The sequence below is a fragment of the Sceloporus undulatus genome, chromosome 4 (genome assembly GCF_019175285.1).
Source record: "Sceloporus undulatus isolate JIND9_A2432 ecotype Alabama chromosome 4, SceUnd_v1.1, whole genome shotgun sequence".
NCBI lineage: Eukaryota > Metazoa > Chordata > Lepidosauria > Squamata > Phrynosomatidae > Sceloporus > Sceloporus undulatus.
Window position 1 is genome coordinate 78,279,429 of NC_056525.1, and position 19,545 is coordinate 78,298,973.

Consider the following 19,545-nt stretch of genomic DNA (forward strand, 5'->3'; position numbering starts at 1 on the left):
CTCCATCAGGCCTTGCCTGAAAAAAGAGCCTTCCCCTCCATCCACCATCAATATCCACAGGGAGAGAAAGGCAACCCAACTCCATCAGGCCTTGCCTGAAAAAAGAGCCTTCCCCTCCATCCACCATCATCCACAGGGAGAGAAAGTCAACCCAGCTCCATCAGGCCTTGCCTGAAAGAAGAAAGCCCTCCCTCTATCTACCATCCAGATGGAGAGATGGACAGGCCAGCTCCATTGTACCTAATCAGAATAAGAAGAAGGGCCCTCCCTCCAGTCCATCTGCCCTGGTCCAGGCCTCAGAGAAAATCTGCTGGACTTTCCCCCTTCCCCACTACCATTCCCTTCTCCTTTTGTGTCTTGTCTCTTTAGATTGTAAGCCTGAGGGCAGGGAAATGTCTAATTAACATGTTGTAAGCTGCTCTGACAGCCTTTTCGCTGAAGAGTGGGGTATAAATAATAATAATAATAATAATAATAATAATAAAATAATAATAATAATAATAATAATAATTATTATTATTATTATTATTATTATTATTATTTTCATGCTTAAATTATTCCTCAAAAAAGGTGGGATGGTGGCAGTGGAGAATAAATTCCCTGGATTCTTTATCTAGGAATACTTTAAAACACAAGATACAATAGATGTAGATCTATAGATAAACAAAAGTTATCATATACATAAATATCTTTCTATGCTGGCAACATGTCAGTGAAAGAACTAGCATGTTCTAACTTGGCTCTTTTCTCTCAATTTGCCTTCTTATCTTGGATTGTATTGATTTTACCTTGCTCTGACCTTTGATTTCATGTTACCCTTTAGTCAAACACCATCATCTTCGTATTAAAGAACAAGCCCTGTGATCAGGAATAATTTTCTTTCAGTGTGAGCCTCAATTGCTTATATTGTCTCTCTGTTTTGTTTGCTCTTTTTTTATGTATGACATTTGCTTCATGGCTTCTATAATGAGCCATTAAAAAGATCAAACCTCAAAATTGTCTGATAATAAATCCTTGGAGGATGCTTATCACTTTTCTCTCTTATTATTATTATTATTATTATTATTATCCCGCCCTTCTCCCAAAGCTGGGATTCAGGGCAGCTTACAATATTAAAAAAAACATAGTTAAAAGCATACAAAAAATTATATTAAAATAGAATTAAATTGCTACAATAATTAAAACAAATTCAATGCTAAAATCAAGTTTAAAAAGTTTAAAATGCTTAAAATACATTAAAACAATATAATAACACCTGTCACATGCCGTAAAAACTTTCTGTTTGAAAAGCCTTTTTAAACAAGTAGGTCTTAGCCTGCTGGCAGAAGGATAACAAAGAAGGGGCCATCCTGGCCTCCGTGGGCAGGGAGTTTCAGAGTCTAGGGGCAGCCTATACTCATAGGAGTATCTCAACCATTGTGACACTCCAGTCTTCTAGAGACTGGAGGTGTCCATGGAGATTAGTACTTTGGCTTTAAATCAAAGTGGGGTATAAATAAATAAATAAATTATTATTATTATTATTATTATTATTATTATTATTATTATTATTATCATCTTATCCCTCCTGAGATAAAGATGCTATTGATTTTCAAAATAGGTGTTATCACAGTCGAATGCCAGCCAGGCTTATCCTGTGGATTTTCCCATTTTTGAAAAGCCACAGAATAAGTCTGGTTGGCATCTGGGCTGTATAAGGGTTGCATTCGCCCGGCCACAGCTTAATGTGATAACACCTGTTTTGAAAATTAAATGTGCCTTTATTCCATTGGGGATAAGGCGCTTTACAGCCAATGCACTAATCTCCCATGTCAGTGGGACAGTTCATCCACTCCCCTTTTACCTGGAAATTTAATGCAAATATCCAAGGTATCAAAGCTTACTCCAAAATAAATTCAACAGCACAGATTCAGTGGATCTTTCCTTTGAAGTTCTGACTAAAAGCTAGACCAAAGTTCACCACCTCAATGCCACAGAAGTGCAAACTCCTGTTTCTTCATATAGAGAATCATAAATAGAAATAAGAAAATATATTCTTATTCACAAGCTGTTGTGTTGATATCCAAGCAGATGTTCAGCCATGATTTGTGGTGAATTGCACAGCTGAACTATGTGCTGTGAACAAAGTTCTCAAACAAACTTGAAAAAAACTTGGGTACTCCTGATTGCTAGATACAAGCATCCATCCTTATTAATGGCGGGTTATAAACCGCCGCTTTGAGGCGGTCTGCCGCCGCTGCCGTTTGCTCCATGTGGGAGCCGCAGCAGGCACACCGCGCGGCTCCTGCACGGACCGAAAAAGAAGCTACAAAGTGGAGCTTCTTCTTGCGGTGCCTCTGTGACGTCGCGAGGTGCCAGGGGCGCATTCACGACGTCACAGACGCCGCAACACATTCAGACGCACAGCATCCAATATGTAAAGATGGCGCCGGCCGTGTGGAACGGCCGGCGCCATATTGTACGGACAGAGTCCGTATTAGAGCCAGGGGCGTCTAGAAGAGATGCCCCTTTTTTAAAATGAACCAGCCAATGTTGTGCCTGATGATCTGGAAGGAGCAAGCTACTTTTGAATGTGAATCCTCTTCAGTGGCTCAGGATGAGAGTGAAAATTGTAGCATATTTATAACAATTTAGACTCCAAGCTCTTAAATTATCCCCCTCCCTGCATTATAATTCAGAGAAAGTATGATAATTGATATCACTTGTAAGGCTAGGTTTGTAGAAAGTTTAGTACTATTTGGAAGAGTCTAAGGCGGGTTACAGACTGCCCATTTGGGGCGGCCTGCACCCACCCCTTTCCCCGCAGTTTCGGGGCCTCAGTTGCCAGAGTGGCAGCCTCCGAGGCCCCGATCCACCACTTTGCAGGCCGTGGGGAAGCGGCAAAAGGCCGCTTCCCAGTGGCTTGGAAAGGGGTGTCCTTGAGGCTTCAAGCCCCAAGGACAGCCGGCAACGGCGGGGAGGAGGAGAAAGGGGCCGCTTGGTCCCTTTCTCCTCTGCGTTGCTGGGTGCAGCCATGTAAAGACTGCGCCCAGCAACACAAACCCCAGAAGGAGCTCTGTTTCGGAGCTCCTTCTTGCACTGCAGAAAGGGCACTATAGGCACCCTTGCGCGGCGCAAAGACGTCACGTCCGTGCGGCCTCGTTTGGAGGCAGCGCAGTCATGACGTCATAATGGCGGCGGCCGTGTGGAACGGCCGCCGCCATTTTGTACGGACTGGGTCCTTACTAGGGTTAGGGGATTCAGGAAGTGACGCCCCTTTCTAACCCTAATATACACCCAGTCTGTATTTTCAGGCCCGTCTGTAACGGGCCATAGTTTCTAACCAAAAGACACTTTTCAGAACATTTTAAAATACTCTATGAAATAAAACTTAAACAAAAGCAGACAATGGCTCCTAATTAAAATTACATTTTCTTGTTCCAATCTGATCTAGCATTCCACCCACTCCTTTAGAGATTTGTTTTATTCCAGTTTATTAACTGGCTTATGACGAAAGTGAAAATGACAGTCCCAAAAAAGTGTTACATGATCTTAGAGGTTTAAGTGCTCGGACACCAGTGAGTCATTAACTTGAATCTATTGAAAGCATCCAAGAACTGTGGTTTGGTTTGAAAAATGCAAAGCATGAATAAAAAAAAATAGCACTGGATTTTCTAACTTCACAATTACAAATATTTTCCAAAAATACCAGCCCAGATTGTGGTCAGTTCCAAGACAATCTACTAGTACTGCCTGCATATACAGGTTATTTAGCAACAAATATAAAAAAAATCATCACAAATGTTGGGGGGAGTTAGAGCTTTCTTTGTGAGAAACAATCTCGAAATCATTTAGCATATCATCACCATACCAGCTTAAAGGGGGCTTAAAGCACTGGTTTGAAAAATGTAGATTCTCTCCCAGTTCTTTTGTCATTGAAATCTAAATCATTTCAAGAAGTCTTCACCATTACCTGTCTCAATGTAGAGACAGCATGCACAACTCTTTTCTATCTGCAATCATTAAATCTGAAACTCTCTTTCTCTGTATGTGTGTGTGGACATTATCATGTGAGCCTCAGTCTCATCAAAATTGCATGAGTAAAAGCAAATGTATTGTATATACTCGTGTGCAAGTTGACCTCATGTATAAGCCAAGAGAAGGTTTTAGGGCCAAAATCATGGAATTTGATATGGCCCATGAATTAGTCAAGGGTAATACTTAGGGGAGAGAAGGTTTTAATATCAGATGAGAAGGAAGAAAGTGCAGGGAAATGAGGTGATTGCTGGGCAGGGGAAATCCAGAGGGAGAGGAGGAAAATGGGGGAAAGAAGGTTTTAGCATTGGTTGAGAAGAGAATCACCTGTTTCACACAGATGCGTGCACACATACACTCCTGCTTTGCCAGCTCTTTCAGAAATCATGCCAAGGTATGGAAGGTGGGGCATCAGTCGGTGCTTCTTTTAGGATCTTTCTGAGCTGTATTTCTGTATTGACTTTTATATAAGTCAACCCAGGATTTTAGGGTCACGTTTTGGGCATAAATTTTTTGACTTAGAGTATATATGGTAGACATACTGGTTTATGAGAATCCATTATTACACATCTCTGTGATAGCACAGCCACTGTTTTTGCCATTGCTGGTTCACTGAACTTTCTTTGTACTCTGGCTTAACCCCACCTTCCTGCCTTATACCCTACCCAGAATACCTTTCAGGTATTCTTATTTTTAATGCAATTCTGAACTTATGCTAATGCGATGTAATTAAAAATGAAAAAAGAATGAAATGGGGCAAGGAGGAAAAAAAGCTTGCTTGGGAATAGTGAGAGGGAGGGAGAGAAAGGGAAAAGAAGAAGAGGATGAGACACTGACATTATGTGACTGCCAATATTGGAACTGCCATGGAAGCAACATATACCTGTGGAGTAATGGAACAGCAGCACGATTGGGAACTTATTGATAGGTTTTCCCTATTAATGAAAAGGGACAGTCTAACAACACTTCACACAACAAGACAGATGCACAAAAATATTAAATAATTCCATAAACATTTTATTAATCTTTTCATGCATTTGTTATAAAGTATAAGGGTACAATAGAAACCAGGCTGAAATTCAATTTGCTCCTGAATCAGAATACAGCTTCTACCATCAGCATATCACCTGCTATGATTTCAGGTGTGCCCAGAACTAGTAACATATTTTGAAACCAACAATGTATTAGCATATACAGTCAGCCCTCCATATCTATGGATTTTGAATCCATGGATTCAACCATTTACCGTTGAAAAATATTTAAAAATATATAAATATATAAAAGCAAACCTTGATTTTGTCATTTTACATTAGGAACAACATTTTACTGTGCCATTGTATTTAATGGGACTTGAGTAGATTTTGATATCCATGGAACCAAACCCCAGTGGATACCAATGGTCCACTTTAGGTATCATTTAATGTGTATGTTATATGTACATTTAATGTAACAGTAATGCATTGCTCTTGATCTACATGTAAAGTATTAGTATTCCATTATTAACAGGCTACTTTTTGTTATTAACAGGCTGCTTTTTGTTATGCAGCACTTTTATGAAAATATGCTTAAAAATAGAAAAAATAGTCGAAATCCCCAAATGGCCCTTTTAAAGTAAAAAAATAAAAGTAGAAGTAAAAAAACCTTGAAGTAACAAATAAATGCTATTCATTGCACACAAAGTAATCATAAGATATTGGACACTTAAAACTACTGCTATTATTCCCTTATCTTATCACCTTCTAAATTAATGTGTTACAGGGCACACAGTTACTTAAAAAGTGTTACTGTGATTGCATGACACATAACAAGTCTATTGTGGGGAGAGAAGAGGAAGAAACTGTGACTGTATTGTATTTTGATTTGTCAGGAAAATTAAAAATAAAGGATAGAATCTCTGAATTGCAACCTGGCAAATATTTTAAGGACCTGTGAAGCATGTCTTTACCATTCTCTAAAGGGATATTGGCCCTTACTGAGCCTGTGTTTGGGCTGGACTACTTCAGACTTCAGAGGAGGGTGAAAATATTATCCATTTTTTAAAAAAAGTTCTGCACATAGAAAACTAAAATGAGAGGAAGAAGGCTAAGCTTATCCTTATTACTGACGTAGGGGTGCCATATACCCTTGTGAAGTGATGTGAACTGCTACTTCAACCCAGACTCACTCAGTTCAGCACTTCAGAGTCCTACTATAGAGAGCCAAATCCTCTGATCAATAAAGATAAAAATCCATAAGAAAGGAAGGGCAGGAACTTTGAAATCAGAGAAAAGGACCTGTACAGCAACTAAACAGGCACAAGGATTACCCCATCACAGTCTTTTCTACCATTTCTAATTTCCATGTTGCATCTGTATGTTTGTGACCCATGAATTTCATAAGTTTTTTTTTACTGTATTTCTATTTAAATTGTATAATAATTGTTTTTAAATTGGCTTCTATGGGTATATATAAACATATGAAAATCCTGAGAGTCAGCATGGTGTAGTGGTTTGAGTGCTGGACTAAAGACATTGGGAGTTCAGGGTTCAAATCCACATTTGACCATGGAAACCCAATGGGTTATCTTGGGCATGTCATGCTCTCCCAGCCTCAGGGGAAGGCAAAGGCAAACCCCCCTAAAATAAATTCTGTCAAGAAAATCCTGTGATAGGCGCACCTTTTGGGCACTATAAGTCAGAAATTACTTGAAGGCACACAGCAACAATGGAAATTATATGCAGATCTGTGTCCTTTTTAATATTCTTTCTTGTAGATGAATTTTCTCCTTGCTGGAGATGCATAAATGGTCACCTGGATTTGATGCACAGTTTTCTATCTTCAGTCTTTCCTTTCCTTTCCTTTCCTTTCCTTTCCTTTCCTTTCCTTCCCTTTCCTTTTGGAAGAACCTCAACCTGAGTTAGGCCCCTCAGCAATTTAAGGTGATTTAGCTCAGAAAAAAATTGTCCATATGTCCCCATCTCTAGCAACTTTCCTAAATGATCAGGAGATCTCTGAGTTTCAATAGCCTACAAAATACAGTGGGCCCTTCCCTGCATAGGGAGAATTCCACATATGCTCATTCTCCATTGAAAACAATGGGGTGTGTGCTTGTAGCTGCGTAGAGTGCAACTGCATAGTGTGCGGATGCACTGTACTGCATTTTCAGATGTCCATTTTTTTATAGAGTGCTCATAAGCAGGATAAAACTCCACTGTGAAAACAGCCTGCACAGAAAACACAGATCTGGCATGAAGATCTTTCTCTTTTCTGTGGCAGCATGTTTTCCACAAAATGGTCCCTTTTCTGCTCTGGTTTACACTAGTTTCCACATTAGGAGGAAAAACATCATAAAAATAAAATCAAGTATATATGAGAGAAATGAGTGCCAGTGTTCCACAAATTGTGAGCCAATTTAATGGAAAAACGAAAGTCAGATGTTTCCAGTCACAATTGTTTTAAATAATTCCTGTTTTGTTTTGTTTTAAAGCAGATATCTTAAGCCCCCCCCCCCCCCCGAAATAACTGTTCTGAAGTAGAAACTCTATGACTTGGCTTTGTCTTCCTGGTCAGTATTTGCCTTGCTCTGGACAAAAATCTTTTCAGCATTATTCTAATTTATTGTGACAGTTGGTGAAAGCTGGGTCAGAAAGGGCAAGGTCTCTATTTGATTTGGGAATACCTAGCACACATACAATGGTAAAAATATATGAGGTTAAATTTAGTTCTGTCTATAAGCATGTGATGAATACTGAGCAAATTCCTATGTATAACATCAGTTCTAATAGTTTTTAGTTGAAATGAAAGGGATAACAAGTAATATAGTTCACACAGGCTACTGCTTATCAGAGTGGTTTTTTTTTCCCAATGGAATAAATTCAGGTTTTGAGGTTCAGAAGGAATCTAGCCACAATTATCTGTTGCAACAAATCTAAACCTTCTAACTTGTTTAAGCAATTCTATACAATTTAAGTATTATATATAATCATAATCACACACACATATATGTATATATGTATACATTATTGGTGGGGGTTAAAGGTGCAGTAGGTTTGGTTAGGTTTATATTTCATATTTATAGATTAAGACTTTTGTTCCCTACATCCTCTCAGTGTATTTGAATTCCTTTTTAATCTCATTTATTTCCTTTTGACAGGTATGTTAATGATAAACATGGTTTTCCAAAATTCATGCAGCAGTTTCCATCTTTCCCAAAATAGGAATGGGGGTGGGAGCAAAATATTCACCACCATTTGGGTTGTAGTATTGTAATGTAAGATACATTTAAACTCCACATTTGAATCAATTAAAATAAACATCCTTCTTTTAATGTAAATGCAATCAAGATTAACTTCAAAATCATTTTTGGTGTAAATTTAACACCAAACACCATTTCACTAACCTTTTTATCTCTGAATGTGTGAACAGCGGCAGAACGTGAAGGGAAATGTGGGACTTCCAATTGGAAAAGTATGGCTACAGATCCTGGGATTGTAGGGTAGCAGTGGGCTTGAACTGGGAAACTTGCCTATAGGTCCCAATTCTCTTTACCATAAGTGCTGCTCTGATATGACAGATACAGTTGAGTGAACTCTGATGCTCCATCTTAACCTGGTAACAGAAGACCAATAGCAGCCCACCTGGCCTCTTATAATCAGGTTTGGCTCCCACATCCAAGCACTTTAATGGTGAGAGGAATGGACACCTGGAACTTTGCTTCACCAGAAGCTCTATTGAGCCCTTCTTAATGTTTTGCATTACTGAAATCCTTCTCTGAAAAGCTATTGAATTTTTGGTTCTAGCTTGACCCTTTTCTGGAAGCAAGCCACTAGATGTTATTAGAAGATGTTATCTCCGTGTCTCATGCACAGTCCTACATCAGAGGACACAAGACTGAAGGGAATTTGTTAGTTTCATAGCATAAAAAAACAAACAAAAAAAACCAACAATCTGAGAGTAACATAAAAAAGTTACTAGGGAAAAAGACTAAGAGGAAAGGAAGAGGAGGAGAAAGAGGATGACAAGATGGACGAAGATTATTTTACTCATGATGAACTCTGCAACTTGGCACATTTACCAAATGTTACATGATTCTATATTCAAGCCTCAACTGAACAGCATTATCTGGCTCCTAAAAACTTCAGCTGCCTCAAAAGGATCTCCTTCCCTGAACACACACAAACAAATAATGAGGCCTATTATTATTTTAAGCGTTTCACTTCTGAGTTGTATCTTGTTTCTGGTCTACATCTTCATTTTACAGTCATGGCAAGAAATAAGGATGCACTGACACACTAACTGGTTTTCAAAAACTGGCTATTTAAAATAGCACTCAACGTAATATCCCAAGATCTGTAATAAAATAAAGTCCATTGACAACACATGATAAAAGTTAGGCCAGGAGAGACTCCAATTTTCTATCAGTTCCAGAACCGCGTTTCTTAAGTGATGAGAACAAAACTTGAGGCTAGCAGAACAAGAAATGCAGTTGATTCCAGCAGCCACTATTGAAGACTGATATCCATAGTGTTTATTAATAAAATAAAATTCTGAAAACATTTTTCAGCAGTAAACTGAAATGTTGGATATAAATTGGAAAATGTAAATATGTATAATTGCTCTGTAATGGGAAAAATCAGATCCTTTTTAAACTACTGCCAAAGACAGTTTGAACTGAGCAAGTTGCAGAGATTCTCATCTGTCTTTACTTAGAGAAGAATGACTGGAGAATAGTGGAGATGCCAAGGACTGAATGTGGGCTTCCTGGCCCCTGCATGTAAATATGTACTTTGGGAGTGATCTTTGCAAACCGCACTTCTGGATTTGAAGTGAGCGGGGAGGGAAAGTATGCTGTTATTCAATAGCTATGAAAAATACTCTGGATATGCTCAGAGGTATCAATATTCCTGATTAAGAATGCTTTACCATTGAAATTCCAGCTCAGTTTTGTAGCCAGTCTCTTACTGCTATATTTCACAATTTTAAAATGAACAGGTGCTTTTTAAAAAATAATTTATTATTTTCCTGGACAGAAAGGATTTGTGATAGGGTGGGGTTTTTTTTAAAAAAAATATTGTGATGAGTGATTTTATGTTGTTTTACTCTTGTTTTTAATTGTACATTTGGCCATCCATACCCACAGATTTTTTTTTATCCACCAATTCAACTATACACAGCTTGAAAACATATTAAAAATATATACATTCCAAAAAGCAAACCTTACCATTTTATATAAGTGACACCATTATGCTACCTAATTATATTTAATGAGACTTGAGCATCCATGGATTTTGGTATCCATGGGTGTCTTGGAACCCAACCACAGTGCATACCACGGGCTCACTGTACTGTTACTTAATACTTTTAAAACTTGTGTATAAATAATGTTTTAATTGTCTCTTGCTTTTTAAATGTTGTAGGCCACCTTGGTTTCTGCATAAGAAGAAAGGTAGGATAATAAATAAATAAATAAATAAATAAATAAATAAGTTATGAACAAACATGCAATTTCTGTAAATTTGATGTTCCTCCCCGTTTCTTTTCTTTTTTAAAAACAACACAAATTATTGCAATATACAACAAATCCAATTTCATCTCTTCCATCATTAACAACAACAAACTATTTTCCTTATTTTTAAATTTCTGCACTGATTACAACATTGATTGATTAATTATTTTAAACCTATCATTTCCAGCTCTTTCTCAACTGGCAAAAAGCTGCCTTTGATGACTTTCAGAAAATTTCTCAAAGGTCAAAACTGGAAGCTTAGCAAAAGGTGGGCACAACAAGATGCACAGAGTTTGATATTATGATACAAGTAATCATTTTTTACAAACATGTTTCTGTATAATGATAGAGCCAGCACATTATGGATCAGATTCAGAACAATCGCATCAGATTTATGAAAAGACCATCTGAATCTCATAAAGCCCCTCAAAAGATTCATTTCACTCCAACAGTATCTGAGAGAGCACTGCTGCTGTGACTAACAATGCAGAGCCATCCCCAAGTCTATTCCATAAACTAAGCCTTCTCATTCACCTGGGATCACACAAATTTTGTTTGTGTGACAGGGCAAGAGGGATGGTTTTTAAGAAATGTTTTGTGCTTTATCTGATTCTGGAGATGCTCTTCACATTTCTTAGCCTGCTTTGCTACAGCATTCACAGTCATGAGGAATTAAGAGTGGTAAAATGATACAAAAGAGAAATGGATAATTCCTTTACAAAAGGTCTCCATCAACAGTCCCTTTGAAGCTATACAAGAGAAAAGGGGGAGAGAAACTCTCACCCTTGTTAGGCCATTAACTGACACACAACAGAGACCCAAACTGTTTCCACACACATGCTAAGCAGAGCTATTTTCTGAACAATTAGTCATTAAAAGAGCCAGTGTAAACAGGGTCAGGAGTTGTCAAATCTTTACATTCCCCACAAAACAAACCAGACATTTGCAGCCTTTGGCTCTCTTTGCTTTGTAGTCACTGTCCATGTTTTCTTGAATCACCAGTCTCAACACGTTTGGCACAGCTACAGTGGTCACTACACCCTGACTTGAGCAATTGGGTAAAGTACAAAAGCATGTTCTGTATAGTCAGTCCCTATAGAAAATAGTCACTGGATGCTTTACTCTCTTCTTCAAAATGCATATTTTTGAGACAGGACAATGTAACATTGGTAAAAGTTGAAGCAGCCACATAACAGGGATGTAGCCGGGGGGGGGGGGAGCTGGGGGTCCGGCCCCCCCCCCTTCCATTAGAAAAATGAATGGTGTGTGCTGCTGCGCCGCCACACTCAAGCCCCATTATAATGGTGGCACTTAGTCTGGACCCCCTCCCCCCTTCCTAAAATCCTAGCTACGTCCCTGCACATAAGCAGACTTTCCTGCATCTACAGTATGTTTTCTAACCTTTGGTTAAGATGTTTGATTTCATATTAACTCCCTTCAAGGAGATTTAATGGTTCAAACCCAGTGTCATTTTTTCAAACTTTGCATCACATGTTTTTAATAGCTATTTTTTCCTGGTTTAATTTCTGGATATTTTAATTACATTTTTAACTTTGATATTTATTTATTTTTGAGAACCAGTGTGGTGTAATGGTTTGAATGTTAGACTAAGACACTGGGAGGCCAGGTTTTGAATCCCCATTCACGCATGAAAACTTACTGAGTGACCTTGGGCAAGTCACACTCTCTTAGCCTCAGAGGAGAGCAAAGGCAAGCCCCCTTTGAACAAATTCTGGCAAGAAGATCCCATGATAGGTTTGCCTTAGGATCACCTTATGTCAGAAAAGATTTGAAAGCATACAACAACAATTGTTTAAAATCTACATTTCTTTTAAGTGTTGTAAGCTACCTTGTGAGAGCCAACATGATATAGTGGTTTGTGTTGAAGACCTGGAAGTTCAGAGTTCAAATTCTCACAAAGCCATGGAAATGCAGAGTAACCTTGGACAAGTAACACTCAGCCTCTGAGGATGGCAAAGGCAAACCTACTCTGAACAACTCTTGTTAGGAGAACCCCATAACAGGTTTTCTTTAGGGTCACAATAAGTCAGATATTAATAATAGAAGATGCACAGTAACAACAGTAACAACAGCAACAAGTTTCCTTGTTGGCTGGTAAAAAGGCAGGAATAAAGTGGTGGTGGTGGTGTTGGTGTGTCTCTTTTTATACATAAGATATTTGCTCTTGTGGAGCCAGCATGGTTTAGTGGCTTGAATGTCGTACTTAGGAAGACCAGGGTTTCATTTCCTGGTACATCCATAGAAACCACTCTCTCAGCCTCAGAGAAAGGCAATAGCAAATGTCTGAATAAATCTTGCAATTTGAAGGCACATAGCAACAACATATACTCTTGTCACAAGAAAGCTTCAGCTATGGCACAATGGGACTGGAACCTTGAATCACCCCATTCAGAGTCTTTCATTAAGCTTACTGGAAGTCACTGGCCTCAGGCACTGTTCCCCAAACCTACCTTTGTGGAAAGGTGTGCTGCACATAAAATATATCATATAAAATATTTTAAGGCGGATATCTGTTTAAATATGCTTTACAAGCTATGGTGGATATAAAGAGCATCCTTCAACATAAAGAAAGACACTTGTTAGCCACATTGCATCATCATTCTGCTAAATTTTTTCCCACATAGAACAATTGCATTTGTAGGACAGAAAGGCACATCCATTCACACTATTGCTCTGCATGTGATTTCTGTTTTGCTCACCATCTACCTGCACATATTTCTTCTATGATCGACCTCACAGAGACATGACCAAAGCAAGGATTTTGCTTATACAGTAAATCCTCCTTATCCACGGATTTTTTATCCATGGATTCAAGCATCCATGGCTTGAAAATACTTTAAAATATACAAATTTCTATAGCCAAACCTTGATCTTGCCCTTTTTATAAGGGGCACCATTTTACTATGCCATTATATGGAATGGGACTTGAACATCCACAGATTTTGGTATCCACATGGTCTCCAGGAACCAAACTTCAACAGATACCAAGGGCCCACTGTACATCAACATGCTTCTTTTCAAAGTTGCATCTTACTTCTAAGGTGTTAGAGGGGGACTTTAAGTTCTCCCTGTGGTCCTTGAGGCCCTGTCCTATGAAGAATAGATTGCTCAGTTATTTTTGTTGCAACAGATTCCTTTGGAAATTGTGTATCTGAATGCAGCATTATTGCCACCACTGTCTGGAAAATGGAAAGACTGGCGTATTTGGACAATGTGTTTGTCACTGGGATGAGGTGAGACTGATTTTATTTCTGCTGCTGTGGGTTCTTAACAGCTGATATATGTAGGCAAAGGGAAATAAATTTCTCTTTATTGGAACCATATCTGTTGGGTATGACTGGTATCTGTGAATGCTGCATCTTCACATCCCCTCTGAAAGTTAGAGGAAACTATTACCAACAGAGAGCTCAAAGAGCACTTTTTCTGGTAGGTTTGGACAGAAATGAAGCCAACCATACATGGAAATTGTTTCCTGACCAGTATATTCCATCTAGTGCTATTATTAGTGGAGGTTCTGAGCAGCTGCTATAGCACATAGGCACTGTTGTAGTTCCTGCATTGAGTGGGCAACTGTTTGAGTATGGGCAAAGACCTGTTGAATCTTATGTAGTGACATTCATCTCATTAAGAGGACCACAAGATAGAATCATAGAATCATAGAATCATAGAGTTGGAAGAGACCCCAGGGGCCATCCAGTCCAACCCCCTGCCATGCAGGAAATCACAATCAAAGCATCCCCGACAGATGGCCATCCAGCCTCTGCTTGAAGACCTCCAAGGAAGGAGACTCCACTACACTCCGAGGGAGTGTGTTCCACTGTCGAACAGCCCTTACTGTCAGGAAGTTCCTCCTAATGTTGAAGTGAAATCTCTTTTCCTGCAGTTTGCATCCATTGCTTCGGGTCCTAGTCTCTGGAGCAGCAGAAAACAAGCTTGCTCCCTCCTCAATATGACATCCCTTCAAATATTTGAACAGGGCTATCATATCACCTCTTAGCCTTCTCTTCTCCAGGCTAAACTTCCCCAGCTCCCCAAGTCGTTCCTCGTAGGGCATGGTTTCCAGACCTTTCACCATTTTAGTCACCCTCCTTTGGACAAGCTCCAGTTTCTCAATGTCCTTTTTGAATTGTGGTGCCCAGAACTGGACACAATATTCCAGATGGGGCCTGACCAGAGCAGAATACAATGGCACAATTACTTCTCTTGATCTAGACACTATACTTTTATTGATGCAGCCTAAAATCGCATTGGCCTTGTTAGCTGCCGCATTGCACTGTTGACTCATGTTCAACTTGTGGTCTACTTGGACTCCTAGATCCCTTTCACACGTAGTTTCATTCAGCCAGGTGTCCTCCATCCTATATCTGTGCTTTTCGTTTTTCCGCCCTATGTGCAGTACCTTACATTTCTCTGTGTTGAATTTCATTTTGTTATTAGCTATGGCCCAGTTTTCTAGTCTGTTCAGGTCATTTTGAATCTTGATCCTGTCCTCTAGGGTATTAGCTATTCCCCCTAATTTGGTGTCATCTGCAAATTTGATAAGTATGCCCCCAATTTTGTCCTCCAAGTCATTGATAAAGATGTTGAATAAAGCTGGGAAACTTTTAGCTTCTAGGTTAAGAAAGATGAGAGATAATATAATCATAACAGAAATTAAACACTCTGGTAAAACCCATACATGCCAAGAGGATATTAAAAAAATATTTAAAGCATACTTTGAAAATATCTATAGCAGATATGAAAATGCTCAGACCAATAGAGAGAGTATTACGAACTATATTATGGATCAAAAGACCCTCTCACTAAATGATGATGAAAGAAATTACCTAAATCTTGAAATTACGAACAAAGAAATAACAACTGTAATTAAGAGCATGAAATCTGATAAAGCCCCAGGTCCTGATGGACTACCGATGGTTTATTATAAAAAAATGCAAGATATTCTGGTTCCGCACTTAAAAGACATAATGAATGAAGCTTGTGTATTTGGGATACCGGAGTCCTGGAAAGAAGCTATAATTACGTTAATATCTAAAAGTGATAGCAATAAAACAGATATAGGAAACTATAGGCCGATCTCGTTGACCAATTCAGATTATAAAATTTACACCAAGGTGTTAGCAGAAAGGCTTAAGAGGATGTTGGTCAACCATATACGTGAGGACCAGTGTGGATTCCTACCTAAACGCCAGATTAGGGATAATGTTAGAGTTGTTATCAATATTATAGATTATTTTGAGTGACATAGGTGCTTTCTGCACCGGCATTTGGGACGTCCGGAGGACGTCCCATTTTAAAAAAGGGGCGTCTCTTATAGACGCCCCTGGGCCTAGTACGGACTCCGTCCGTACAAGATGGCACCGGCCCTTCTATATGGCCGGCGCCATCTTTGCGTATCGGACGCTGAGCGTCCGTACACGTCGCGTCGCTTGTGACGTAGCGAGTGCGCCCCTGGCGCCTCGCTACGTCGCAAACGCGACGGAAGAAGAAGCTCCATTTTGGAGCTTCTTTTTCGGTCCGCGCGGGAGTCGGGCCGTGTGAAGGCTCCGGCTCCCCCGCGGACCTACTGGCGGCGGCGGCAGAGCGCCGCAAAGCGGAGGTATGTACCCCGCCATAATGATAGAAAATTGGCAATATTGTTAATAGATGAAGAAAAAGCATTTGACAGGCTAAGCTGGTCTTTCTTACTTGAATTGTTGAAAAATGTTAATATGGGCTCGAACATGTATAATTGGATTGCTGCAATTTATCAAAAGCAAAGAGCACAACTTCTAGTGAACAACGAAAGAACGGAATTTTTTAGTATTGAACGAGGCACTAGGCAGGGATGCCCCTTGTCGCTGATACTATTTATATTGGCGTTTGAAGTTTTGCTCAATAAAATAAGAGAGGATAGGACTGTTAAAGGTATTTCAATTAAAAATTATACCTATAAGGTCAGGGCATTTGCAGATGACCTAATTTGTTTTTTTGGAAGATCCGCTACAAAATATAGGATATCTCAATAAAATGCTAGAAGAATTTGCAGACTATTCTGGATTAAGAATCAATCGCCTTAAGACTACGATGATAACCAAAAACCTATCAGAAGAGGATGATGATAAATTGAGTATGATATCAGGGTATAAAGTAAGTAAAAAAGCAAAATATCTTGGCATATATTTGACAAATAGAAATATTGAACTTTTCCCGAATAATTATGGTGAACTGTGGAAGGATGTGAAGAGAGATTTAATTTCCTGGTCGAAACTTCAGGTTTCTTTTTTGGGAAGAATTGCCTCCATAAAAATGAACATTCTACCAAGGTTTTTATATCTTTTTTTGAATCTCCCAATTATTTCAGTTGAGAAATATTTTATGAAGTGGCAGAAGGAACTCTCTAACTTTCTCTGGGAAGGCAAACGAGCTAGAGTAAAATGGAAGGTTCTTACTGATGGCTGGGAAAGAGGGGGCTGTGTCCTTCCCAACTTGAAGTTGTACTACTTTGCTGCTTGTTTATGTTGGCTGGAAAATTGGGTTTGTTTGTCTAATGATAAAATGCTAAATCTGGAGAGTTGTGATCTAAAATATGGATTACATGCTTATCTGTGGTATGGGAAAGATAAGGATAACAAAGAGTTTAACCACCATTTTCTGATAAGATCTTTAATTTGGGTGTGGAATAAAATCCGTAAGATATATTATGTGAATTTCCCCTATTGGGTATCTCCGCAAGAAGCCTATTATTATAGAACCAAGGATGAATCAGCGAGTTGGATTAAGTAAGGCGATCTGATAGGTCTGGATAAGAAAAATACTATTGAGATTAAAAACAAGAGAACAACTAATCCAATCTGGATTTGTGGTCCATTGGTATCTATATTTTCAATCGAATAGCAGATTTAAAAGTGACCGAGACAAAATGGGTATCTCTATTGTAAGAATGACCTAGATGTGATTTTTGAGGATAAAAAGGGGAAACACCTATCTAAATTTTATAAATCTTTAAAAGCAATAGATTTGGAGAATGAGACTATTAAACATTCAATGATAAGATGGGCTCAGAATATAGGAAATCCCATTCTATTGGAGGATTGGGAAAATTCCTGGAAAATAACCAAAAAATTTACTGTCTGTCAAAGCTGTAACAAAAATTACTTAAAGATGCTTTACAGATGGTATCTGACCCCTACTAAAATTAATAAGATTTATAACACGGGATGTACTAAATGCTGGAAATGTGGCTCTAAAGAAGGAACTTTCTTCCACATATGGTGGGAGTGTTCGATAGCCAATGATTTTTGGAAAAGTATTCACATGAAAATAGTGGAGATAATGCGTATAGATATCCCATTGGATCCATTGCTCTTTTTGTTAAATATGACTAATAAATTAGACAAAGCTATTGCGAAAAAGTTCTCTAAGTTAATTTTATATATGGTTACATCAGCCAGATTGTTATTTGCTAAATATTGGAAAAATTCACAATGTCCCAAAATAGAAGAATGGTTATCCAAATTGAAAGAAGTAAGGAATCTTGATTTGTTAACTGCAGCCCTGCATGATAAGGCAGTGGAGAATGTGGAAGATGAATGGTATTGTGTGGACCTCTACTTGGGTTTATGTTTTTGACCAAGATATTGAAATAGGTTTTTGTCAGTTAATCTCTCAGAGTTAATTTTATTGAGAAGAATTGTTTTTACTTGTCATGCCCAGCCTGGAAGATGGCTTGGAGGACTCAGAGGATGAGCTAGAGCCTCTGGGATCTGAACCTATAATGGAGGAGCCAGAGCCCCAGGGGCTTGAACCTGTAATGGAGGAGCCAGAGGCTGGCCCTAGTTCTGCTGGAGCAGAGTCTATGGCCCCTCCAGAGGTTCAGCAGTCAAGTTTGCCTGGTGCCGAGGCTGTGGATATGGAGGAGGATCTGGGCAGTGTGCCTACCTTCAATGAGCGTCGAGCAGAAAGAGAGGGCCTTCGAAGATCTCGGAGGCTTTATCAGAAGCATCTTCGTAATCAGGCACAGCTGAAGGCCAGCTCCTTGCCTTCTTAAGCACCTGGAGCATGTGTGGTTCTTGGCCAGTGGATATCTGACTCTTTTAGGGGAAAGACTCTGTCTCTGGCTCCTTGGCTTCTTGTCTTGAATACCCGGAAACCTTGACCTTGGACTGCTTCTTCGACCTGCCTATCTGTTACCCTGAACCTCGGACCGTCTGACAATTCTCTTGGTAATCCCTTTTGGTAAAGCTACTGCAACTCTCTAGGACTGTGTAGCTTACACTGACTTTGCTGTGCTGGGAGGGGGTTGTTTGTTTGAGAACTAGCTGCCTTATCAGCCCTTTGGCTGCTTTCCCGGACATTACTTTTTATGATGTTATTGGAAGGAACCTTTTGTAGAAGATAAGTGATCAGGTTCATGGAAGGAGTCTTGGAAGTTGTACAATAGTTGTATTGATATATTGTAAATAAGCGTATAATGTTTGTTGTATCTATGTTGGGTTTTGTTGGGTTTTTTTCCCTTTGATTGTATGTTTGTCTTTTGTATATATGTAATGTGTTTGTATTATTTCAATAAAGAAAAAAAATCTAAAAAAAAAAAAAAAAGATAAAGATGTTGAATAGCACTGGGCCCAGGACAGACCCCTGTGGGACCCCACTGGTCACTTCTTTCCAGGATGAAAAGGAGCCATTGTTGAGCACTCTTTGGCTTCGGCCAGTCATCAAGCAGCTGATGTGGCTGAAGAAATTTCTTTAAAAAGAAGCATCAACTTATTTTCAAATCAAACTTTTCTATACAATACAGCACTAATGATACACTACTGCTCTGGTCATACAGATGGAGAAGTAATTTTCTTATCCTTTTTTATCATATTCCCTACAGTGCATAAAGAGCCCCTGACTGACTCATAGCTGCATTCAGAAAAAGTCATTGGAAGAAAAGCCACAAAGCTGAAAAAAGGGCAAATTCCCTTCAGAGTAATTCACTGTTCTTTCTCTATACTTGATTGTCTCATCTCTTTGCTCTCCCTCTCTCTCCCCCACACAAACAC

At 39.0% G+C, this 19,545-nt stretch overlaps 1 protein-coding gene across 1 annotated transcript in view; it reads right to left on the bottom strand.

Moving 5' to 3' along the window:
* TRABD2B (TraB domain containing 2B) overlaps positions 1 to 19,545 on the bottom strand; it is a 393,013-nt gene that overhangs the window by 32,143 nt on the left and 341,325 nt on the right. The gene's annotated exons all lie outside the window — the stretch shown is intronic.